Source organism: Staurois parvus, unplaced genomic scaffold (genome assembly GCF_062004578.1).
Source record: "Staurois parvus isolate SC_StPar_1 unplaced genomic scaffold, SC_StPar_1.0 ptg000604l, whole genome shotgun sequence".
Lineage (NCBI taxonomy): Eukaryota > Metazoa > Chordata > Amphibia > Anura > Ranidae > Staurois > Staurois parvus.
The window spans coordinates 2017883-2028068 of NW_028318400.1; positions in this window are offsets into that span (position 1 = coordinate 2017883).

The window sequence follows — 10186 nt, forward strand, 5'->3', positions numbered from 1 at the left end:
GTTTGGGGGAGATACCCAGTCGGGGTTTCAGACAGTTCTTCACAAGGTATGTTTGGTTAAGGTCACCAAATTTTCTAAATTAAATCTTGGCACACCTTGCTGACCACTCTCACTTTTTGCCGCATCCCCATTGGTAGCCTCACGATGAGTAGAGTAACAATGCTGTCCACAGTAAATTGTGGCTGTGGCAAAACTGCAGTAACAGTGGGTGGGGCTTAAAGGGGTATGGGCAAATAAAACATGAGCCTACTCTGCAATGGGTTAACAGTATGTAATGCACTGCAAACAGGCCAGTAGTGTGCAACGTACAGAAAGCAGGATTCAGGAAGTTGAAATGCACAAAGTGCAGGGGTCAGGAATGTGTAATACACAGAGTTCAGGGGTCAGGAATGTATAATGTACACAGTGCAGGGGTCAGGAATGTATAATGCAGTCTGGAGTGCAGATTTCAGAGGTCAAGAGCAAGTAATGGACAGAAAGCAGAGGTCAGAAGTGTAGGGTCAGGAGTAATACACAAAGTGCAGGTGTCAGGAGTAAGTAGCACGCACACAGAGTACAGGGGGTCAGGAGTAAGACCCACAGCACAGGCGTTAGGAGCACGTAACACAAAGAGCGCAGGGGACAGGAGTCACTGGCAGAGAACAGAGGTCAGCAGTAGGTAATGCATAGAGTGCATAGTTCAGAAATTCAGAGATCAAAAATAAGTAACATACAGATGTCAGGAGTTACATTTGGAGAGCATGAGTCAGGAGTAAGTAACAATTTAAAAAAAAAAAAATAACTTGCGCTTCAGGGTTTCCAGGTAAGGTTTAAAGTAGGATTATAATTCCAAAAGGGGTCCTAAACAGCACTTGTTATGCAGCCCCCCAACTTAGCTGGACAGGGAAGAGCAATGTAATAAAGATAGCATAAGAAAAAAAAAAAAGACAAAAAAAACGGTACAAGGCAAACTTTGTGCAATAAAATTATAAACACTTTGCCATTATCTTATTCATGACAAGCTAATGAAGATCTGACAGTCCTCTGTGGCCAGAACATTTAATAAACAGCACATGCATATTGGCCACACCAAATTGGCGCTGCATGGGTTCTGGCACCCAGAGTCCAGCAGCGCTATTTTGGGGTGGACAAGAGGCCTACACAGTGCAATGTCTAAACTGCCTCTTGGCCTGGAGATATGCCAGGGATGCTCATTTCCAAGTGACTTTATCTGGGAAACAGGGTAAAAAATGATAACAGTACTCATATTAAAAGAGAAGTATGGATTTTGAAAGAAAACAACCCTGCATACTCACTTAGGTAGATGCAGCATTGATCCGATGCTGCAGCTGTCCCCCACGACCCCTAAGATTAATAACCAAGTGATCAAAGCCAGCTAAATGTTTGGTACTCGGTCTTCACCAAGCAGAGAGCAGTAACGGTCAATCACCAGCTCTCTACTTTGCCCCTCCAGCACTCACTGGAAAGCTGGAATGGGCAGGAGTAGCTGGCTCAGGCTCTCAATGGTGCATTGAGGTGGCTGAGACAGCTGCCAGGCAGGCATCTGGAAGGATCCCGCTTTAGCTGTACTTCTCCTTTAAGCTGCATTTTGAATATTACACAGCTTTTAATAAAAGAAGAAAAACTACTTTAGAGTATTTATTTCACAGAAATTAATATTGTACCAACACCATATACTTAATTAAAACATTTTAATTGGTCACATTTTAAACAGGAGAGATACTAGGTAGCTTTAAATGAAAACATCAAACATAAAAGTATATTATTTCATCAAAAAAAGACAGCAAAATATTTTATGGACTTATATTTTAATTATAATAAAGGGCATTTTATCAAGATAACACTGGCATTCATGTTCAACCAGAACTTTTCATTTTACTGGTATAAAAGGGGATATTAGCATGGAGGCACTACATGCAGTAGTAAGTGGCAAGTGTGTCCTATTACTGATAGGAGGCACACATGTTGCGGGCCAGTCCAGAGACAGCCAATCAAGATGACACACAACAGTGTTAGTTTGTGCATGGAACAGTGTATGGTGATGAAGGCCTAAGACCCACTGATATCTACAGAAGACTTCAAGCACAGTACAATGATGAGGCTCTCATATGCAGTAAGACAATTGAATGGTGTAAATGTTTCAAAGATGGCCATACATCCATCAGTGACGATCCCAGCCATGGTGGTTCCTAGCCCACAGCAGTCATTCCTGTGAACATTCAGTACGTGGAAAGCCTGATCCTGGATAATCAACGCATAACCTGTTGTGAAATTGCACAAGAGACAAATCTTTCTGTGGGAACGGTGAACACAATCATTCATGAACATTTGTATTTTTGAAAAGTTAGCGCATGCTGGGTACCAAGACAGCTTTCCACTTTTTGACTGGCACAGAAGAGTTGAAGTCTGCACTGCATTGAAGGAACATTCTGACAGGGAAGGCCACATTTTTCTGGATCGCATCATTACATGTGACAAAACCTGGGCACATCATTTCACTCAGGAATCAAAACGGCATCAAAGTAGTGTAAACATGTGGACTCACCACCACCAAAAAAATTTAGAACAATTGCATCTGCAGGTAAAGTAATGGCAAGTGTTTTCTGGGACAAATGTGACGAAAGTTTCCAGGCATTAGTTCAACGTTGAAATAAGTGTATAAATGTAGCAGAGCAGTATGTCGAAAAATAAATGCAGTTTGCACTCCTTGAAATATGTTCTTTTATTATATACTGTAAACTCATAAGTCCCAGTTTGACTTGATAAACTGTACTGCTGTTAAAAAAAAAAAGCTAAAGCACATTGACATTTTTTTTAATGGCTTGCACACAAGTGTGAAAAGTCTTTAGGTTTAAAGCTATGCAACTAAATATATAAACAGTGATTATTATTTTAGTTTAGAACCATGGCATAGGGCCTTCCCCATTATGGATGCTTGCTGAATTTTTTCACCCAGGAAAACATATGCAAAAGGTCCTTAGGGACTCATCTGACCTGGGCTTGCCTTCTGCTCATCTGTTTTAATGTTTTAATGATCACGGTCACCTCAGATATATGTCTTGCAGCCTCCAAGTTGTCCCTAAATGTCTGAGATCACATCCAGTAGTTATTAATCATGTTGTTTGGCCATAAGCCGAAATCTTTCTGGAGGAATGAGGGAGATCTATTACATTGTTCCTAATAGCTAGAGTTACATTATTACCTTGCTCAGTTGTAGGATTTTATTAACTGTGGTAGTTGTACTGGGCTCTTGACCTTCACTGAACTGTTAGAATTGCCGTTCTTCACACTTCCATAGGATTTTTGATTTAAGTGAATCTATTAGGGGATACTGCATTTACCAAGTATGGCATTACAATAAAGGAGCTATAATAATCTACATCACTTAATATTTTGTGTAATGTTCAGTGTAATTTTGAGGAGCAACCAAGGATTTGACGTTTCTTGATATGATTTTAGTGCACCATTGGTAAACGGTTATAATATAATGCAGAATAGCTATTATACATCAATGCCTATATATTGTATGAATGGGTCATCCACTTATTAAAACATAATGTAGTTATATTTTGGTTGCAGCTAGAATTACAATCACCAATAATTGGAAACAATCCTTAGCACTTAACCTACCTGAAGTAATACTCAATAATGCTCAATGTTCCTATGTATACTTGATCATATACTCAAAATGGAAGCACTCATTTCCGATCAAACTGGGAACTATGGCTGCAAGTACTGTATATAATCTTATTCAATAAACACAGCCAAGGCATACTTTGTGGATCTCAGGGTATGACGAATACTGGTGGACTTATGCAACATCATTTTGATTGATGTGGCTTTTATATTTCTACATTTTTGTCTTTTGGTATTTTCCTGGTTATGTTTGCTTGATTCAATATTTGTTAATACAACTGCTGGCTACTTGTATATGGTAAACACAAAAATGACACTGTATACTGAAAAACCTTCAGTTATTGGAATTTAATGATGCTACGTTGTATGGATACATCAGCAAATTGTATGTGCATATTAAACTCAATAAAAATTATTGAAACATAAAATATAATGTAGAAGACAAATGCAAATCCAAGTCCGCTCCCTGAGCTATTCATCAAGGTTAGACTTGCGTAAGCTGACCATGACATTTAAAGCACAACAGTGTACATTTGCACTAATGAACAGGATTTGCCAAGGCTGATGGGAAATATAGTAATTTATTGTAAATGACTTGGTAAAAAAGTGTAGACCATGTGTAGAATCTATTCTTATAGTTAAAGTGCACATAAAAGCATTTTTTTTTCAATGTTTTTGCTGTCAGTGTTTCTGCTGGGAAAATCCACCCCTCTCTTTGTGCTTGGACCATTGTCAGAGACAGAAAGAGAGGAGAAATTTCCTGCAGAAAACAGAAACTGTATATTAGTTACATGCGCTGCTTAATCTTAAACCTGCATGCACATGAATGTAAACACAGGCGTATAGCTGTACTGCATAAAATATTCCTGTATTTACATCGCCCAGCAGCCCCAGCTGTGACATATGTCTGTCCATATTACTAAATTACAAAATATGCTGTGTACTTGTAATCACATGTAAACTCTGGTGCACGCAATCTCTGAAAGGAACTGCTAAGGCCAAGAATAGCCTCTTGATGATCCTTGAGACCCAACGCTGACACAGACCAGATTGGAAAACCAGTATTTGTCCCACAGAGTACAACTTCAGAAAGAATCCAAAGCAAAATATTCATCCAAGAATTAAAGTAGACTCAGGGGAGTAGGACAGACTGAACTAAACCCAGGGAGTAACCAGAGTGAAGGCTCAGGGATCCCTGGATATGGAGAAAATCCAGCACAGTTTGTAGCTAAACCAGGAAGCTGGGGGGGGGGGGGCATATTTGGCATCCTCCACCCACAAGAGAAGTTCTAAATATCACAGACTGAGGACCTTCTCCAGAGTACAGGCACTGATGACTAAAGAAGGCCATCCTCTAAGTTTCCATGGTGGAAACAAGCATGGCAGTCAGGGTTGAAATGGGAACTCCTGTTCAGGTCAGAAATATATCTTCTTCCCTGTCATTTTTGAGACATCAAGATTACTCCTTGAAGTATGACATAATCCATTGTTGTGGCATAGTCTGACTGAATTCAGGTTAGATGAGTTTTCTCTGACAACCAAGTCCTTTTACCAAGAAGATACCCAGGATTTCTCCTCAGCCCGATAAGCTGATGTTGTCAAGCACACCAACCAAATCTATGGGAGGAAGAGATTTAGTCTGTATCCAGCTGTGAATGACACAGCAAGCCCAGTCCTGCAAGTCAGGTGACTGCAATGATGCAGAGACTGCACCATGCTTCCAGAATGGCAATGGTATGGTGTGAAAATGAGGTTATGAGATTGTCTCAAAAAGGACCCATGAGACCCAAGACCCTCAAACCCAGGATTGGTTAACTCCTGCACGGTAGTCCGAAAGAGGAAAGGTAAAAACCTTGAACACGGCCAAACCTAGGATCAGGCTCAGATGCTTCAAGCAATAAGATGGTTCAAGTGCCAAGTTCTCCAGATGTAGGATCTTCAACACCACCTGGGACACAGTATCCTTTTTTAACCTTATAAACAAGGAAACGCATAGGAAACCAGGCGTGCTATAGTATACTAATGCATTCTAAGAAACGTATCCATTTCAAAATATATCTATGGTAGAGTGATCACCCATCCATATAGGAACTCATATGACCTGTCCTTGAATTGTATTTACTGTCCCCTCACACTGGTAGTAATCAATTACTCACTGTGAGTGGCCCAACCTATATGCAGATATATCTGTGTTTATATGTATGTATGCGTGTGATGAAGTATGTCCATAGCCAGCACTCTGTATTGATATGTGCTTTGATATCGGAAATTATTATTATACAGTATTTATAAAGCGCCAATAGTTTGCTCAGCGCTGCACATTACAAAGGGGGACAGAACATGTGACAGAACAATACCAATACAATGTGATACACGAGGGGTTCGAGGGCCCTGCTCTTTCGAGCTTACAATCTAGGAGGGAGGGGATGGTGGCACAGGAGGAGATAGCTGTGGGAGATGGAGTGGTAGGAAGAGTGGAGGAGGTCGGCAAGTTAGCAGGGGGTGGGGTAGGCTTCCCTGAAGAGATGGGTTTTCAGGGTGCGCCTAAAGGAGAGGAGAGTAGGTGATAATCTGATGGGTTGGGGCAGGGAGTTCCAGAGGATGGGTGACACCCTGGAGAAGTCCTGGAGGTGGGCATGGGAGGAGGAGACCAGGGAACTAGAGAGAAGGTGGTCTTGTGAGGAGCGGAGTGTGCGTGCTGGGCGGTACTTGGATATTAGGTCAGTGATGTAGTTCGGGGCAGTATGGTGGACAGCTTTGTACGACAGCGTTAGGATTTTGAATTTGATCCGTTGCGCAATCGGAAGCCAGTGGAGGGATTGGCAGAGGGGGGTGGCGGAGACAGAGCGGTTGGAAAGGTGAATGAGTCTGGCAGCCGTATTCAGGATCGACTGAAGCGGGGATAGCCAGCGGCGAGGCAGGCCAGTGAGGAGGGAGTTGCAGTAGTCGAGTCGTGATATGATGAGAGAGTGGATGAGCTGTTTAGTGGTTTCTGGGGTTAGGAACGTGCGGATTTTGGCGATGTTGCGGAGGTGGAGTCTGCACGAGTTTGTTAAAGATTGGACTTGGGGCTGGAAGGATAGGTTGGAGTCCAGAATGACACCCAGTACTCTGGCCTGCAGGGCGGGTTTGATGGTAGCGTTGTTGGATGTGATGGAGAAATCAATGGGGGGTGGTGTTCGGGCTGGGGGGAAGACAAGAAACTCGGTTTTGGAGAGGTTCAATTTAAGGAAGTGGAGCGACATCCAGTCTGATATGTCGCTCAGTAGGTGTGTGATTCGGGCTGAGACCAAGGGGGTGAGGTGGGGGGTTGAGAGATAGATTTGTGTGTCGTCGGCATAGAGGTGGTAGTTGAAGCTGTGAGAGTGTATGAGTTGGCCAAGGGAGGAGGTATAGATGGAGAAGAGAAGGGGCCCAAGGACAGAGCCTTGAGGGACCCCAACAGAGAGGGGGAGTGAGGGGGAGGTGGTAGCATTATAGGTAACGCTGAAGGAGCGTTGTGACAGGTAGGATGAGAGCCAGGAGAGAGCAGAATCTCTGAGGCCGAGGGAGTGTAGTTTTTTGAGGAGGAGGGGGTGGTCGACTGTGTCGAAGGCCGCAGAGAGGTCAAGGAGTAGGAGCACTGAATAGTGGCCATTAGCTTTGGCGGTTAGCAGGTCGTTGGAGAGTTTGAGTAAGGCAGTTTCGGTGGAGTGTAGGGGACGGAAGCCGGACTGTAGGGGATCGAGGAGGTTGTTGTCGTTGAGGTGAGAGCATAGGCGGGTGTAGACTAGGCGCTCGAGGAATTTAGATGTAAATGGGAGCAGGGAGATGGGTCTGAGGTTGTTCGGGTCATTGGGGTCCAGGGAGGGCTTTTTAAGTATGGGGGTGATGTGTGCATGTTTCAGAGGGGAGGGGAAAGTGCCTGAGGAGAGGGAGAGATTGAAGATGTGGGTGAGGGAATGCACTCTTTTGGACAAATAACAGGAGCAGACTGATCAAAGCAGATATCTTAAGCATTATCTTATCTTATAGTCTTCCATATCTGGCCACCGACTCACCTTGCATCTATGGTGCTACTGTCTCAAGGTACCACTGCCTGATCTGCCTTTGACAACACACAAGAGACAACTGTATGCTACCCATTGTTTCTGCACTAGAGGCTCTCAAGGTGCCTTCAATCTCTGATGCATTCCCTTCCAATAGGACTTCTCACCACCAGTACCTGGGCTAAACACATCTCATCCCTACCCTCTCTCCCTCTGCACCAGTGCTGCTTTCCATACAATTAATACTGTGCTCCACAGTTCCACAGACAAACCATCATGTCTCCAAACACTATCCTTTAGGTGTGATGAGACCCAGGGTACCCTGTACTTCCTTGCCACCGAGTAATAAGCAGTGAAAAGGTGGTGGAGAGACTAGAATGACGGGAGAGATTAATCCCATTCCCACAGAATCAAAAGTTTACATATATAATACAGAATATTAATTAGAATTATTCAAACATAACACATTTTTCTTAAACAAACACTTAATACATTGTATGTCATATTGTTTTCCAAAGAAACATTTTCTACAAATGTTTTTTATCATATATTTGCTTGCAGGCTTCTGCATATCATTTGGGTTTAACACCATTAGTTCAATTACTTAGATCACTTTAAATATATCTCATTGTCCTACATAGGCTTACTGATATTTTCCACATTTGTATTAACCTTTCCATACAGCCAGAGTGGTCTATACAAAATCCAAATCAGTTTGCTATCATTTTTATATTGCTGGCCCCCTTATTTCTGCAACTTGAGATATCATAAAATATCAAAAATGTTTAATTACAGACCCAAACTTTATGAGAGTCATTCTCCAGGGAGGAAACACATTCATCGGCCTTTTTATTAGGTACACCTGTTTAACTGCTTGGTAACACAAATTGCTAATCAGCCAATTACATAGCAATTCAATGCATTTAGGCATCTAGATGTGATGAAGACGACTTGCTGAAGTTCAAACTGAGTATCAGAAGGGAAGAGAAAGGGGATTTAAGTGACTTTGAGTGTGGCATGGCTGTTGGTGCCAGACAGGCTGGTCTGAGTACTTTAAAAACTGCTGATCTACTGGGATTTTCATGCACAACCATCTCTAGGGTTTACAGATAATGGTCTGAAAAAAAAAAGATGATGTCCAGTGAGCGGCAGTTGTGTGGATGAAAATGCCTTGTTGATATCAGAGGAGAATGGACAGACTAGTTGCTATGACATTCAGATGGTAAGGTCAGAATTTGGCATAAACAACATGAAAGCATGGATCCATCCTGCCTTGTATCAATGGTTCAGGCTGGTGGTGGTAGTGTAATGGTGTGAGGGATATTTTCTTGGTGCTAGCAAGGTGTACCTAATAAAGTGGCTGGTGAACGTATATTTTATTCTCCTGCATACCTAAAGATTAAATATATTATTCTTATTTGGATTCTTGATGTCAACAATGACCCTTTAAAGAAACACCTATAATTTATGGAGCCATTAATCCATGGATCTTCAAAGACTTTTAATTAGTGGATGCAATGGCACTCTGCAACTGCTTTTGTGGATCCTGTCCAAAATGAAAAGTCACAGACCTCCATTTCGTTCCTTCAAATACCTTGTCCCTTGTTACCAATAACATAAAATTCCATGATGCAATACACGCACTTTTTCTTTAAAATACTCCTTTATATTTACAGAAGAGAAATTTGCTTGACACTAGCATGTCTTTCAAGGACCTAGCCCATCTACAGTTAGGCCCATATACAGTGGATATAAAAAGTCTACACACCCCTGTTAAAATGTCAGGTTTCTGTGATGTAAAAAAATGAGACAAAGATAAATAATTTCAGAACTTTTTCCACCTTTAATGTGACCTATAAACTGTACAACTCAGTTGAACAACAAACTGAAATCTTTTAGGTGGAGGGAAGTAAAAATAAAAACTAAAATAATATGGTTGCATAAGTGTGCACACCTTTAAACTAATCCTTTGTTGAAGTACTTTCTGATTTGATTCCAGCAGTCAATCTTTTTGGGTATGAGTCTATCAGTATGGCACATCTTGACTTGGCAATATTAGCCCACTCTTCTTTGCAAAAACACTCCAAATCTGTCAGATTGCTAGGGCATCTCCTGTGCACAGCCATCTACAGATCACCCCACAGATTTTCGATCGGATTCAGGTCTGGGCTCTGGCTGGGCCATTCCAAAACTTTAATCTTCTTCTGGTGAAGCCATTCCTTTGTTGATTTGGATGTATGCTTTGGGTCGTTGTCATGCTGAAAGATGAAGTTCCTCTTCATGTTCAGCTTTCTAGCAGAAGCCTGAAGGTTTTGTGCAAATATTGACTGGTATTTGGAACTGTTCATAATTCCCTCTACCGTGACTAAGGCCCCAGTTCCAGCTGAAGATAAACAGCCCCAAAGCATGATGCTGCCACCACCATGCTTCACTGTGGGTATGGTGTTTTTTTGGTGATGTGCAGTGTTTTTTGGTGCCAAACATATCTTTTGGAATTATGGCCAAAAAGTTCAACCTTGGTT